Source organism: Catharus ustulatus, chromosome 4 (assembly GCF_009819885.2).
Source record: "Catharus ustulatus isolate bCatUst1 chromosome 4, bCatUst1.pri.v2, whole genome shotgun sequence".
NCBI classification, from domain to species: Eukaryota; Metazoa; Chordata; class Aves; order Passeriformes; family Turdidae; genus Catharus; species Catharus ustulatus.
In genome coordinates, this window is record NC_046224.1 from 5,734,515 (window position 1) to 5,751,299 (window position 16,785).

Consider the following 16,785-nt stretch of genomic DNA (forward strand, 5'->3'; position numbering starts at 1 on the left):
CATGTATCTCTTCCAGTGCAAACTTTGAGTAAAACTGAGATTAATTCAATTAAGTTTAAACATTTCAACTTTTTTATCTTATGGTTCCACACAGAAGTCGAACAATAACTGAATATAAATGTTGCATATTTACTGTAGTGTGATCCAATCAATTACTATTAAAGTATTAAGAAAAAGCATAATTTCACTCTTTATTTTATGATTAGGCAGGAATCATTTTTGGGTAAATACTTTTATATTTGGAAGTTATATATTATGCTTATCTTTGTTTTGAGAGGATGATTTTAGCCCTGTCACTACAAGCCTGTTAACAACAATTAAAATAGCAAACCTGTTAACAACAATTAAAATAACTACTTGAAATGGCATTTATAGCTTTTGTACTTATTTTTCCTGTTAGTTTTCATCAAATGGTTCACACTCATATGATGTATGCAGTCTGCTAATAGTCAGGAGCACAGACTGTCAAAAATGGTTTCAAACATCTGGTTAAAGCCAGCTTTTTATGTACTGGGATTATTAGTTCGTCCTTTTCACACAAGTGTTGTGCTGGTTGCTCATTATGCCTCTGAATTCTCTTACTTTTTGTTCTCAAAGATGATTTGAAAAAGTTTAGAAGGAAAACTTAAAAGCAGAGCAAAAACAATACTGGCAACTTTTTTGAGTGCCAGAGTTTTAACTGCTTTCTGTTGAAATATTTTCCTGACTTTCCATTCAGATAAGAATTTTTGTGCAAGGTGTTACAGGAAGGGTTGACTGCATCCCTGCAAAGTGTAACACATACATGTCTGTGTCTATTCTTCGTATACCATACTATTAAAATCAATCTGTTCAGGTTAGTTTCCATTCTGAGGAGAGCTGAGAAACGCAACCACCAGTTTCCGTCACGTGCTGCACCGCATCAATTAAAAATAAATTAAATTTCATGCAAAGTACCTAACTTAAAAATCTCAGCAAACAACAACAGAACCTTTTCACTAATGATTTTCAGTCATCAGAAGTGGAGAGAGGCTCAGACAGCAGACAGCATGGTCCCAGCATGCTTTTTGCCTTTTTTTTTGTTTGCACAGTAGCTGTCAGTTGCAGCCCTGCAGGTAGTAGAACCCAGTGGGAAGAGGGGCGGGACAGAGCGATGCTGCCTGAACTGACAGCAAATTTAAATTACTGAGCTTTCTTTTGCTTTTTTTCTTTCTTTGAGTGCCCTTTCCTTTTTTTTTCCCTCTTTTTTATTTTTTTGGTATTTTTCTACTCTGCGACAAACTGAAAAGATTCGAGCACACACTAATTTAACAACCCTGCTTCGTCGTCTTCTTTTTTTTTCCCCTTCTGCTTCCAGGATAATTAAAAGAGAAACCTGTAAAGGCAACGTTCCTTCAAGCAAGTTGGTGCTGTAACGTGCTGGTAAGATGAATTTAATTTATTTTTTTTTCCCTTCCCTCATCTTTTCTTTTCCTTTTTTGGAGCTGAAATCTTTTGTATATCTAACGCAGTCATAAGTGTGGTTCCCCTGCTGTGGAGGGTTAGTATGTAATGAAAAGGTGCAACGGCTTGATATGTGACCTTCTCCTATTACTTAAAATGGGTAATAACAGCTTTCATGTCTGTTCTCATGATGCTTTTCTCTCTATGAATTGAGTATTTGCTCAACAGAAGAGATGCTGTGATTGTCGCACTATGACAAGGAGGACTTGATTGTTTTTTGGTTACTGTTCCATGCTCCTATCAGAACAGATACTTGAGTTGGGGGGTTTGTGTTTGTGATTTTTTTTTTCCCTCTGAACGTTGCCTGAAGCACTGATACGACAGGGGGGTGGAGATGGGGGTGGAGGAGATGGTCTTGGGTATCATCCTGCCTGTTCAGCTGTTTACTAGGTAGGGAAGTGCAACACTGAAACTTTTTTCAAAAATAAATAAATATTTTTCTGCTTGCATCAAGTGGGGTCAGTGTATCCAGGATTTATTGTTGTCCAATGCTGGGTAAAGTTTTTGCTGTCCCTTGCATTTTTCCTCTGGAGAAGGGGGGAAGGGGTTCTCCACTCCATACCCTGTTACACCACTGTAGTAGATAATTGCAAGAAGCTGACAAACTTTGAGATGAAATACCAGGCGTTGCTTTTGTAAGGAATGAGTTTGATGCTGTGGATCACCTCCTTTGAATACCAACCTGCCAGATACAATCAGATCTGTGTTGTACACATTACAGTCCTGACTTGCACGTCCCCTCCTGATTTCCAAGGTCTCCTTTCTAGTCTTTTTCTGGTACTGACTCTTTTTTTTTTTTTTTTTTTTTCCAGCAAATTAGATGTGTTTTGCTTTGTGTTTAAGCTTACAAAACGTACAAGGTGATGTGTTTTTCTCAGGCTTTCTGAATGTAGTTCTGCCAAGTATTAAATGCTACAACATCTACTGAAATCAACAGGAATGTTGAGCTTGTCCTATATTTAAGAGGAAATTGTTAAGAACAGGCAGGACTGGATCTTACGATTGCTGAACTATCTGTTTTCTCAACTGCAATTAATTTTTGTGGCACTTTAGGCTGGATCCTGTAGCTTTTACTGTAGTATTCAGAATAAACACTATTCTTACACTTAGTTGCTGTTTTGTGGGCATGCTGATGAAAACTTTTTGAACATAGAATGGGGTTTTAGGAGAAATTGAATAAAGTTAGAAAGCCAGTGTGATTTAGTCCTCTATCTCCTTGAAAGCTCTTTTCCTTATTTTTTTTAAAGAGGTATCCTGAAACTAATAATCTGCATATTGATACATACGACTTTCTAGACTCAAAAGTCTGTTTTGCCAAATGCATAATGTGATCTCATGAGAGAAGTTGTGCAAGAAGAGTGGAGAAGAGGAGCAGTGGGATTGAACACAGAGTCCTTTCTATGTCAGTGGAGAGGGGAGAGGATGTGCCAGTGCCATATGGAAAATCACATCCTTTCACAGAAACTTTGTTAGGGCAGAGGGTTAAGTGTGCTGCACTTGCAGAAGTTCATCACTCCCCATTTCAGTCTCAGTTTCAAGCAATACTTTTCTGAAGGTTTATTTTGCTTGTGCAGAAAATGCTGTTGGCTTGTGAAACGAGGTCATTGGAGCTCCCATCTTGCTTTTGCCCTGAAGTCTTGCCTTCCCCCACACCAACACCAAGGTCTGCAAGGCCCAGAAAATTAGGCTTTGTCCCTTGTAATCCTAAACTCCCATCCATTTATAACCAGAGAAGAAAAGGGTTGAATTCAGTGTTCTTGTTATGGAAATAAGTTTTTATTCACTCAGTATCAACTGACAGTTAGAAGCGTATCTGATGTAATATGAATAAACTGTAGGCTGTTGTCAGTAAATTATGCATTTATAGTCTCACATTCTCCTAGAAACAGTGCTTTTACAATGCTCAAGTGGCCTAATGGGGTGAAACAACTACCACTACTCTCATCTGAGCTTCCTAATCAGCCAAAGTCATGAGAAGTCCATGGTGGTTGGTTCCCACTGTCCATGGTGGTTGGTTCCCACTGTCCATGGTGGGGATCTCAGCCACGGCTGAGGCTCAGGAAGCAGAGCCTGAGTTTAACCAGGGGTCTTTGGTCACAGAGTGATGTCAAAATTACTGTTATGAGGCAATATGAAAATGTAACACAGTTGAGTTTAGATGCTGAGTTTTGTGGCAAGAATGGATTCCTAAAATCTTAAACTACAAAAAAAGCTGACATCTGTACATTTACCTAAAAAAAACCCACCCTAACCCAATCTACCAGTCTACATCCTCTTTGAATGTAGTCTTTAAATATATATTTTTTTGTAATTAATCTGTGCACTTTAAATTGCTGTTGGCTTCTAGCAATACTGTCCTCTATTCAGTGCTTGGAAATTTCTAGTTGAATGCAACTGCTTTCATTGTAACAAAAAAAGAAAAGCAAGCCAGAAAACTTGCTGTAATTTCCTATCAGTAACAGAGAAATAAGAAAACACTAGGCTAATAAAAATGATAATCTGAGTTTACAACTGTTAACAAGATTCCTGAATAGAAATGGTGCTATTATGCACAAAGAATTTCTATCATCACTGGAAGAATGTAGTATAAAATTATGAGGTTTATTATTAGGGTCCTGTCAACCAATCAGAAATCAACCCATAATCTTACTTGTGAAATACTATAAGTTTTAGCATCTTCCCTCCCCTTCTACTAATAAAATATTAAAGAAATTTTATAATTAGAAACTTTGATAACATAACTATGAATTTCCTTTACAGCAAAAAACTGACATAATTCTGTATTTCTTCCACATCTCTAATGTTCCATATAAAGTCACTGCAAGTCTGAGTTGCACACAGCAGGTAAAATTAAGGTAAATCACAGACTTGCCATGGGCAATAATGATGGGATTTCATCAGTTGCTTTCTCCTGGGAGAAGCCAGATTCCCAGATTTTTTCTCAGAACTCTGAAGAATTACTAAAGAATGTCATAGCATCTCCTTCCCTGAATGAGATTATTTATTAGCATTGCATTTCTGGTCAGCTCAATTCAAGTGTGATAGAAAATTGGCAAAATTCTTAGATTTTAACCACTGCAGATTATTCCATTTCCTTTTTGGAGTAAAAGACTCTTAGATTTCTCTTCTAACTGCGCATGATTTATGTCATTGTAAGGGGCTTGCTGTGTTTCCATTTGATTTAACATATTAGCCATGGTGCTCTTTCAGCAAGAACCACTCTTGCAAGAACAGTGTACATAGGCTCAGTGTGACCCCAAGTCTCTGATCCTCCCCCACTACCTGGTTGATAACATATTGGGCTGCCATTTGCCTAAACACACTTCTCCCACAAGTCTGGCAGCCAGTCACATCTCCTTCATCTCCTTATGATGTGCACATGGCTCACTGCAGAGTCCTTGGAGCTTTTAACCCTGCATGGAGTATAGAGAACCCTAAAAATTATCTAAAACCTCCTAGTGACCCTCATCACCCCCAAGGAAATAGAGCTCACAGTATGCACCAGATCACTATATAAGAATTAAGAATATAAATAATTATTGTACCTATTAAGGTAAACAAGAAGGAAACAAAGTGAAAAGAGAACTAGAAGCTCAGAGAGCTCATTTCTACACTATAATTGTCAACACCCAAAGCCTTCCTTGGGTTGCTTTGCTTGTCCCACAGCCTGATAACTCAGTTCCTGCCCTGGTGTGCTCTGAGAGTTCTTGAAGCCACATCTTTCCTACTCACATTGTTAAAGACAAGTATTGTCATCTTCTTTGGGGATGGTAACAAAGAGGGAGCAACCTAAAAGCTCTCCTTTTATTATTTTTTTTTTTAAATTTGCCTTCTTAATCTGGAACCTCCAACTGCCTCTGTGTTACCCATAGAGGTGATTGTTCCCTGTCCATGGCACTTGAGCATCATCCAAATTTAGATGCCTATAATGTAGACAGCTATATGTGAGTGAACCACCTCTGGCTCTCATCAGTCAGAGAAAACAACCAGGTGCTTTTTTAACATTTTTTTCTTACAATCCCACAGAAAGACATTATATTCAAAAGTCAGACCATTTAACTTCCTCTCCTCCTCAAATTTCCTCAACTGTTGCCTTACTTATTTTAGACATCTCTTGTAACTACTTCATGAAGACAGAGGAGTTAAAACTCCATAAATTACATACATTGAAAAGCTATGGACTTACAAAGCCTCATAAACCTGGCAGTGAGCTTCAACCAAGGCTGATCCTAGTGAGGTTGGGACTGGATTGCATAGGCACATCCATACATCACTGACAGAATGTCACTCATATATATCATTAGTCCTCCAGGGCTGCTGGAGGGAAGCTGTCACAAATGCATTCCAGGCAATGTGTTTAACGTATAATTAATCTTGTTCCTTGTGGTTAATTTTATTAGGCTGAACTGATCTAGTGAAAGGAGGTGCTGTGATTGGTTTATTTGTTCTGCTTAGTAGACCAGTGGCATTTAAAAGTCATGCTGCAATGCTATAAAAAAATCCCAAACTCAGGAAACTCCACGAGTGTGATAAAGTCTACCTATTTTAGGCACCAGTATTATAATGAGTTGGTGCTCCTGATGTAAATTCCCCTATCCAGAGGACACTTTCTGCATTTAAAAGCTTTCAGACTGATACTTTGTCTTCCTAAAGTTTTACAGCTAAAGCTGTCTTAAGAGTGCAAAAATTGTGTCCTGCAGAGTGATCCCCATCTCCCAAAGGTACTTCACACCTGCAGCCCACCTGGCCATCTGTGGAGGGACTTTTGGTGTCCTCTTGTCCTGTGCTGGTCTCATGCAACTGTTTTCATGTCTGAGTCTGTGGTATGTGGCATGAGGGGCTGTGGATGATGTTGATGGGTGATGCTCAGCCCACCTGAGCAGAGGGTTAAAAGGGTCTGAGGGAAGCAGCATCAGAGCAGCCTTGCTTGCAAGGTCTGGAGGAAATGATACCCAAGGATGACCATAACCAGCATCAGTCAGGTTTATATTCAAGAAAAATCTGGTTAATTTAAAAGGCAAGTGTGTCAGCACATAAATATATGTTAATAGATATATTAGAGCATGGTGTTAATAATACCGTGGTTGTGGATTCAATCCCTGTATGGGCCATAAACTTACGAGTTGGACTTGATGATCTTTGTGGGTCCCTTCCAATTCAGAATATTCTGTGATTCTGTGATGGAAACACATAGCATGGCTGTTGGACACATAAAACCCCACTAGACAGGTGAGACATTCAGCAATAGGAACCATTCTACCATCAGACAAATGTGGTTTCCTTTTAGGATTCATTCCTCTCTTCACTTAGGTAACCTTCAGCATCTAAAAGATTAAGTGTAGGTTTGGTTAAAGTCAGAGAAACTGGATTTTGCCATTCATTTAAGCACAAGATGGTTTATTGTCCACTCAGCTGTTGATTCAGTGTGGTGGTGTTCAGTCAAGGTAGATTTGGCTTGATGATCATGGAGGTATTTTCCAACCTTAATGGTCCTGTGATCATCACACATGGTTGAGGTAGCTCTATTCTGAACCTGAACTCTGAAATATTTTGCAGAAATAGTCTTTATTCAGACAATGGAGTGGCCAAATTCTGAAGCCAGCAGAAAATGTGTTAGGATGCACTTGAGCTGCTCACATAATAACAGAGCTCTGAACACAGGATTGGGTCTCTTACACATTTGCTGTTTCCAGTGATTAATGCATAAACTCTGAACCTGCCACTAACACAGTGAGCAGTCCAGAAGGCCTGTGAACTGCATTTTGGATAACAAGAGGCAGAAGCATCAATTAATAGTGGCTCTTAATCAATCTGATGCAGTGAGGTTTTCCATAGGCGCTCCATTAACAAGCAGCTCGAGGCTCTACCCACACCTTTCTTTTCCTGCACTCTGAGTCCCTGAATTATGAAGGACATGTGCATACTAAAGGAAGCTTTTGCACTCAAGAGCAAAGGCTGCCTATCCTGTGTCACAAAGTAAGAGAGACCACATTCACAGGACATTAAAGGCAGGGTACTCTTGCTGAACAGGTTTACACATTTAAGCCTTGATCCTGCAAGGACTTATACACATGCTTAACCTTACACACTGCGAATGAAATCCTGGGCCTCTCAAAATCAATGACAAAAGTCCACTGACTTCAAAGGGCCACTCTCTGAATAGCCTTTTTGGTTTCAGTGCAGCCACACAGCGTGCAGGAGTGTGTGAGCTGATCTCCCCAACCCTGCGTGCTTGTGTGAAGTCTTAAGAGATTGAGTGAGCTGCTAAGTGTATCTTTAAGAGCCCTTCTGTCTCACAACAAACTATAGGCATTCAAAGATGTTTTCTTGTTTGATCTGTGCTCTTTACGAGTTTTGCCCAAACCCTGTGGTAAAACCTGCTGGAGGAGTCTGTGAGCAATCCATAATGCAATTCCCTCCCTGGCTAGTATTGCATTCTGAGCAGTTTGTTTTCTTTATTTTCCAAGAGATCTAATCCCCAGAGTGAGATGATTATGCTGGAATCACATCTTTCTTTTTTAAAGAAAAAAAATCTATAGCTCACATGATTTTATAGGAAATCTGGGAAATATCTGCTGAAATGACTTACAGGTAAGGAAAAAAGTAATGTATGAATTTGTGCAGGATTCCACTGCAGGTTTTCATCTGCTTTCTGCTAGTAATTGAGATACCTTCCTGCAAAATCTAACATCTGTCTCAGGATCTGTTGGAGATCAAAAACTCAGTCCTGGGTCTGTCTCATATAACACTTTCCTCTGGCAGTGGTATCCCTCAGACTCACTGTGGAGTCCTGAGGAGTTGGTGAAATGTTCAGGAGAATGAAAAGTGGTATTAGACCCGTTTTTCAGCACAGACCCCATTCCAAGGCAGGTTAAGTCAATGATCCAATGATGCTGTGCAGACCCTCTGTTTTTGGGAGGGATAAATGATGCTCCAAACCCTCACAGTGGCTGAGTTGCTGGAGCTGGGGGTCTTGGGCTGCCCTGAGCAGCACCAAGGTGTCTCAGCTGCAGTAGCAGATCTCATGCTGGAAAATGCAGATCCTGTGGGTGAAACAGCTGCGCTGGTGTCAGATGCACCATTGCACCCTGCACGTGCTCAGGACTAGGGAGGTTTTGGCTATCATCTCCCTAAGCCTGCAAAAACATTTTTGAGGACAATATGTGTGCTGTAACAGGGAGCAAGGGTTTGGAAAAGATATTTATGAAGTTTTTGCATCCCAGTTATGCTTAAGGATAAGCCTGTGTTAGCAATTGTGTAAGCCAAATTACCTTTTCTCACCTAAATTGGTGGCAGTCATTTGAGAAGGAGAGTAGGCTGGGTAAGCTCAGTGAAGATACTTTTTTCTCTTTCAGCATCTTCCTCTAACACATTTCATTACTCTAGCAGAAAAAAAAAAAGAAAAAGAAAAAAGAAAAAAATCCCCAGACTGCACTCTTTTTTTTGGCTTTTACTGTAAAGGTATTTTAATTTTATCTTCATCGTGCTCCTGTACTAATGGGCTTTACACATTCCCAGCAAAGTCCTGTGTGAAATTCTTAACCACAGAGATTACAGAAATTTACTGCTTCACTGGCGTGGTCAAGTTGCCACAAAATTGCATTTGTTAATGTAGCTGTGAAAACACATGGCACCTGCCATCTCTGAGCATAAGGATTTTAAATATGGCTTGGAAGAATTTAAGAATGCCTGTAAAATGGGGCTTGGCCGTGTCAGTTTGGCTTTAGGAAGGAGACTGTGCCATAAAATACTCACCCATAATTGGACACAAGTGACAGCTTTACTTAACTAGTGTTCACAAATGAACGAGCAATGAAAATGTTCTGCCTTCCTCACCCCAGAAGAATGACCACGGCAGATGTTAATACCATTGAGAACAGATTTATTGTAGCCACAGGTGAGACAAATGGAGGATTTATGAGCCTGGGGATTGAGGGAAGGGGAGGAAGGGTGAAAGTCCGATGTTGTTCCAAAGAAATGCAATGTCCATTCCCAAACACACTGCAAGGCTCACGCTGTGCACTAAAGCAGAGGATATTCTGTGCCCATGAATTCATGAGCATGCCTGAATTTTTTCTTTGTTTTTAGGTACCCAATACCCAGAGTCACAAACTGAACATGATTCTGCTGTTTATTTCCTTATGTTCTACCCTGTACCCATTTACGTTGATGGCAAATCTCTAACTTAATTGATAATAAGATGTAATCAATGGCTCAAAGTCTGGGAACTCAGTGACCTGTGAAAGTGTAAACAAGAGACAACGTTGTTTCTGTGATGAAAGTCCTGAGACCAGGCTTGGCCCAGCATCTGCCGGATCCTTTCTGTTCATTTTAATGAGCTTACAAATGGTCCCTAACATAATGTGCATTCAATAGAAATCAGCATTGGTTTTTCAGGCACTGATCCAGTAAAGCCCTTAATTATGTGCTTAAGATTATGGTATGGGAATAGTCCCATAGAAGCCACTGCAACCACAGAAATGTTTTAAGCTCAGCAAGTAAGAAAATGTTTTGTTGCTGGAGTATCATCACATTTTTTTCCAGTCAGTTTCCTCTGCCAAGAAAGCTAACGAATAGAGTTTCTAGAGATCCAACAACATGAGATGCAGTGATATTCAGATTTTTACTGGAGTTTTTTGCTGCTTTATATTCCTTTATGCCCAGATATAGCAAAGCACTCAGCTGCAGTTGTGACATGAATAGGAGTACTTGCATCTTGAAACTCAAAGCTCCCTCCCCTTTTAGATTCAGGGTATGCTCACATGTGGTGCTGCTGTCTGTTGTCAGTCCCATTTCTATGTAGGATGATGTTTTTAAATTTATAAAAAGTAAAGCTGCAGTATAAGTAGGAAAATATTCTTCCTTGTATTTAAAGCAAGTTCTGAAGGTTTACCCTAAACTTTTTAACCAGGTGCTTTTTTAGAAGCGCTGCTTAAATGCAATTTGAACTTTTGTGCCATGTGGAGCACATATTATTTAACAGCTTCACTTCAGCTCATCCCACCTCACTAAAGGGGACTGCATTTCTGCATCCTCTTGTTTTCATGAAACCTCTTGATATTCACCAGGATTTTTTCAGGTAATGCTGTTTACAGCAAACACAGCCTGAGGTGTTTCCAAAAGTTTCCTGCTGTCAAAAGCATGAGGGCCAAATTGAAAATATTGGTTTGGGAGAATGTAATCTTTTCAGCACAGGCTCTGGTCAGCATGGCTGTGTGCAGTGCAAGTGCCCAATAGTAATGATGTCCAGGCACAGGGCCAAATGCTAAAACTGCCCCCAGAGTGAATATACTCACACTCTGTGAGAGAAGCAGTAAAGTATTCTTGTTTTCTGGCCAGCAACACGACTTCCCAGGAGGATAACTTTTGCCAGGAGTATGAATAAGCTGCATTGAGGCTATGCCTTATGGCAACTGCTGCAGCAGGGACTGCTAAGTAACTCATAAATAAGCAGTCCCTGCTGCCCCCCAATTCCAGTATCCAGCTTCAGAAGGTACTTATGTAGGTCCAAGCATAAAGGCTTGCACAGTGGCCTCAGTGGGCTCTGAGAAGTGCCAAAGCAGAGGTGGCTACTTTCCATCTCCTGCTCCTTCGACTGGCCATAATTTTTCTGGCAAGCACAAATACACAGAGCCTAGAAGGATTTGGCTTCCATTCTTCAGCTCATATTTATCATGTGGGTTGCTCCAGTGAAGTTATGAAGCCAGGAGCTCCTGTTATGGTAGGATAAAGACTCCACCACAGCTGAAATCTTTATTAGCAAATTAATTATGAATAAACACAGGAAAAATAAGCACACTTTAATAAACCCAGCAACTATCTTGTTTTGGGCACACAAGCATATTTATACCCACAACAGAACTACATTACAATGTAGAGGTTTCTACATTAGTGCTCATTTTCAGTTTTCTTGAGAACAACTTTAGTTCCACTCACATAAGCATGCCAAACCTTCTGCTGATATAAATCAGAGTGATCCCTTGAAGTCTGCTCAGCATCTGCCCCAGAATGGCAAATAGTAACCTCTAGAGCCCCACTAATCATTAAGGATGATAGAAGTTACTGATCCAACATGTACAACTTTTTAACACCACACAGACAAAACAATTTCAGGCAGGAGTTCCTTCACTAGGGATAACCATATTCCATAAGGATGTAGTAGAAGTTAACTGCATTCTTGCAGCAAAGCACCCTGTTTTGGTTTAAAAAGCATAAAACCTGCTTACAAGGATGCAGCAGTTCAAAGTTTTGTGCGGACAGGTAGAAACAGATACAATAAAGAATTTAGCATTTAGGCATCTATAATGTTCTGTACTGTGCCTCTGTATGAGACATTCCCCACTTCTAACTGCTGACATACAGTGATCCAGCTGCTGCTTCTTTGCAGCAGAATTGAGAATTCTGATTACAAATAAGCCAATAAAGTGATTTTCTGGAAGGCAATACCCTGTCCTTGTACTCCTTTTCTTCAGCTACATTTTTCTTGCCTTTCAGGACATTTCCTAATTTGCTACACAGATACCTTCTTTTGCAAAAAGATAGAAATAGCATCAGCTGAGGTGTTTATCTAAGAAAAATCTGTATAATTTAGACAAGGATAATCAACCCCTTCTGCGTATGAAGACAATTTGAGCACCATAAACCAGAAAAAACATTGTCATAGTTTAAATTTCTTTATGTTCTTCTCTCTCATCAGTATAAGAATATACGTTTGTGATGTAGCTACTTATCTCTGGTTGAATACAAGAGTGAGCATACAGAAGCAGTTCTTTTTTCTGGTATTTCCAGTCAGCTTCATACCTCAAATTATTAAAAACCTCTGGGAAGCCTTTCTCATGAAGTGTGATTCACAAATTGTATGAGTTAGTCTTCAAAGATTTTATTATAATAAAAATGGAAGTCTATGACCCTTACTAGTGGTTTGTCTTATATAAATGTATTTCTCTGCTTAACTTTCACAAAATACATTAGGACAGAATAAATGACATTGAAGCAGGACAGGAAACACTTCAAAAGGAACCAATTTTCACATGCTGCAAAACCAGTTTGGGGACCATCTTGAAAGATCCTCCATGCCTCTACTTTTCTTTATGCAGCTTTATTCATTGTCTTAATATTAATTTTCCAGAGTGAGAAAACTTGTTCTTAGAAAAGTAATAGAATTGATTTTGAAAGTCCTGGTGATAGTAGTGGTTCATGTTGCTGCTGGTGTTGTGGACAAGTCTCTAGGGTTCTGTCATTCCTAGGAAGAAAAGAGCCAAGGACCACCCTGCAGCCCCCCATGCCCATCCACACACACTGCCAGCATCCAACCTGTCTGTGGTACCTGCTGTCCCCCTCCCCAAAACCTGCAAGGTTTCAGAGTGACATTTGGCACAACCCAGAGCTCTGCAGGGGAGCAGGCCATTGACTAAAGGTCTGTGAATGGTCAGGAAAGGGTCCTTAGGCCATGCTCCTGGTCCGGATCTTCATATTAGTGTGGACATTGTAGAAACACAGCTCAAAAGGAAAGTCCTCCCCAGAATACTCACAGAGTCTGATCTGAACTTCAGCCAGGTGCAGTTTCAGACTTTACCCACCCTGTTAGAGGGGACCTGCAAAGATGAGGTGGGAATAATTGCTGGCAGGTGTCTGTACAGATTAAGTAGGATGTTTTCCAGTACAAAAGCATATTCTAACCTATGTTGTAATAAAAACTCAATGTGTTGATAGATCTACAGAGCATCCCCAAACCAGGAAGGCTGGGAAGATGGGAAAGCGCTGTAAGCTTGGTTTGCTCTTACAGCCTGCTCTAGGCATCCACTGATGGACACAGGACAGTGACTTGGACAAACACCTGATCCAGCCTGGTGCAGAATCCTCCTGCTACCTGAAAGGGTGTGGGCTGAGGCAAGCATTGTGCTTTCCTTAGAGGAAAGAAGGCTGACTGCTGGTACAGAGCTATTGAGAATGGAAAAGGGCTGCTGGAGTGGAGCTGGCTTTCAGACCAAGCACGTCCATCCAAGTAAACAGTCCAGGTACTCATCAATATGCCCTTGTCCAGGAGCAAATTGGATTCTGAACAAGCATCCAAAGATATAAAAGTGTAAATATGCTGATGCTGTCCTTTTGGAAAAGTCAGCTGCATACATTTACCAGGGCAAGAGGGGGTGAGGGACTGGGGATTGTGTTATTCTACTCACTTTAAGTGTTAGTTTTGATTTTTTTTTTCTAAATGAGTCTTTATATTTCACAGCTTCCTGTATTTCCCAAAATTATTATTAACAAATAAACAGATCTTTCTTAGTTCTCTCTGAAACAATAATGGCAAAGGCTTTGTTACATGTACAGAAACTCTAAATTAGGTGAAATTTGCTTCTGGCAATGGAGTAATAGCACCATGCAGACACATCTACTAATAAAGATACTTCTTTTGGTGTGTGTTGTGCAAGCAGCTATGGCAGGATATGTTCCAAACCTGGTTTTATTAAATGAACACATACCACCAGTAATTGTTATATCAGGGGAAAATAAAAGCATAAAATATGCATATGATATGATGTGATGATGTGAAAATGCACATAGAGGAGGACAGCAAAGTGCTTTCCTTCTGCAGGGTTTTGTCAGGCTTTCCAAACTGTCCAGTTTAGAATTAGTAGAGTCAGAGATGTCCCAAAATTTAGTGTAATTTGGATTTATCAATACCAGACTCCTCCAGGGAGAGGTAAGTTCTCTTTTCACAGTATAGATAAGTCTTCTCAGAATATTTCCCCAGACAGATTCTCTTCTGCACATCTCTTTGCCAACTGGAACCTTTTGATCTCAACATCCTCAGTGCCAAATTCTTTAATGGTGTAAATGAGTGAAACTCCACCTAAGGCAGTGGAGCAGATCCCATTTGCACCTGCAGAGAACTTGGCTTTGATTCTGTAGCCAAGGAGAGATTAAAACCATTGGTTCTAGTAGATTTGTTAGCCTGTAAAAATGCTCCTCATCTCCAGTTGCAGATAGCTCTGTAATCCAGTCCAAATGTGAGAAGGAAAAGCAGCAGAAAATGCTTTTGAGGGCGTGAATCCTGGAAAGGGAGGGTGATACACTGGAGGGTTTAACAGGATTTTGTGATCTCTGTCTTATGATCGAGGATACATAACCATCATTTTGATTCTGGTCTCTTCACTTGCTCCCTGTGCAGCTTTTTTCCAGATCTCCTAATGTGAACCACTTATTCCATATTGCTCTTTGAAGAAGACATCCATTGATACATCAGAGATTAAATGAGTCACTCATGATGGATTGTGGTTCATGGCTTTATATACCACAGAAAATTATGCATTTTACACTACCTTGTAAAATAACCATTTATCTAAGTAAACATATTGACTTCTTTTGGGTTCATATGAAAACTATCCTGGGCTGTGAATCTTAATTTAGCAAGCTGTTGACAGGCAGGAAAAAAGACAGCTAACAATGATGGAGAAGAATCAGTTACTTAAATGTCAATAGAGGGAGGTTAAAAAATGAGCTCGAAGTAACAGATCAATTTGTTCTCCAGTGTCCAGCCCCAGCCAGAGATACAGACTTGGCAATTTCTACCACCTTTTCCCACCTCTCAAAAAAAAAAAAAAAAAAAAGCTTTAGAATTTTTGGCAGTTGGTGCAGTTGCATTAGTTGTATGCTGCTATGATGTCAATTCCAACATGAAAACAGCACATGCTGGACAAAGAAATGAGGCCAGTTAGTTTGAACAAAGGGAAATGGTTGACTATCATTTTCCAGAAATTCTACTTCTTATCTTTCACACATATTGTAGGTACCAAAGCAAAGTATCCCTTTTCCAAGCACTATAGTTTACACATCTGCAATAAGGAAATTATTCTTCTGATCCAGATTCTCTCCAGAACCTTTCCATGTGGGTCACAGTAACATTCAAACACCTGACACTGGTAAAATTGGATTGGCATAAATGTGCACTAATTCTTCTTCTGAGTTAAAAGCATCAGAAGGCATAAGAACTGTGGAAGAATGGAGCTTAAGACTTGAGATAAAATGGCCTCATCCAGGTCCTTTGGAAAGCTCTTCATTTGTCTGTCTGGTGGAACAGGAATACAGGTCAGCACTTGCTCAGCTTTCAAAAACAACAGGTTAAATTTTCAAACAACAGGTTAAATTTTCTAGTATCTGATCATTTGTGCTTGTTAGCTCAGACTGCATTTAATTGGTGCACCTTTCTGATTTCTGGCCTCTCCACATCCTTCTCCTGATAAGTATTTACACCCCTCTCACTCACAAAAGGGTCCAAGATGCTGAGTGCATCATTGACTTCAGCCTGCTTTGGATCAGACCTGTAATCACTGCAAGCTTCTGACTTGCTGCCTCTAAGTATCTAGGACAAAACATCTCAGAGACAAAGCAGAATATCAGAGCCAAGTATCTTATATATTTCTGCTTTCCCAAAGGTTTGCTCACCAAAAAATCCATTGTCCTATATGTAATGTAAAATAATTCACCGTGGAGCAAAACACTGTATCATGATACAGATCTGGGCAGTGATTGAAATAATAACAGACTGTTTAATTGCTAAATTACAGTAGTGATATTATGAAATAACATATTATATCCGCATTTATAATAAATTAATCCATCATGATTAAAGGTCTCTCAATGAATACCAAATGAATTAATACATGATTGGCCTTTATAAGTATAAGCCTTTAAAATTATGCAGTTTTCTGCAAGCAGCTAGCAGCCCACAGAATAAAGTGGCAATGAGAAAATCTGTCACAGGAAAACTTTTCTACATTTCATGCAGAACACCTTTTCTTTCAGAACATTTTTGCATGGAACTCGTTACCAATTATGACAGATAGCTTTTTAACAGGAGAAAATATGCCTATAATCGCACAATGTTTGGGGGAGAGGGGAAAATTACCACAATATGACTAATTTTATGAAAGACATCTGTCATTTTCTACTGTTGTAATACAAGCTGTTTAGTAAGTAAATTTAATTAACCAGATTTCTCATTTTAAAAAGGGAGAAAAAAAGGCTTTTACAGCATGCCAGGAGCATATCCCTTGAATATAGTTTGTTTAATGCACCCAATTAGACTGAATCATCAAATTTTCTGAACCTTAAATATCTCAAATTAATTTTTTACACATTGTTTTTCTATGTACCATTTTGCAGCCATTTGTACTGAGTAGTGGATGTTGTTTATTGTTGATATTCCTTTTTTAGAGTTTCTCCTTAAAGCCAGGGTTCCTTAGTGCTTGGTCTTGAACATAAAGAAAGAAATCTCTGCCTAAACAGGTCCCATTGAAAAAG

General features: G+C 39.6%; 1 long non-coding RNA gene across 1 annotated transcript in view; it reads left to right on the forward strand.

The window, feature by feature from the left end:
- Window positions 1–1,093: 1,093 nt before the first annotated feature.
- Window positions 1,094–16,785, forward strand: part of LOC116995701 — a 94,630-nt gene continuing 78,938 nt past the window's right edge. Inside the window, exon 1 of the long non-coding RNA XR_004417768.1 lies at window positions 1,094–1,401. This is a non-coding gene — a long non-coding RNA (uncharacterized LOC116995701). The remainder of the gene's footprint in view (window positions 1,402–16,785) is intronic.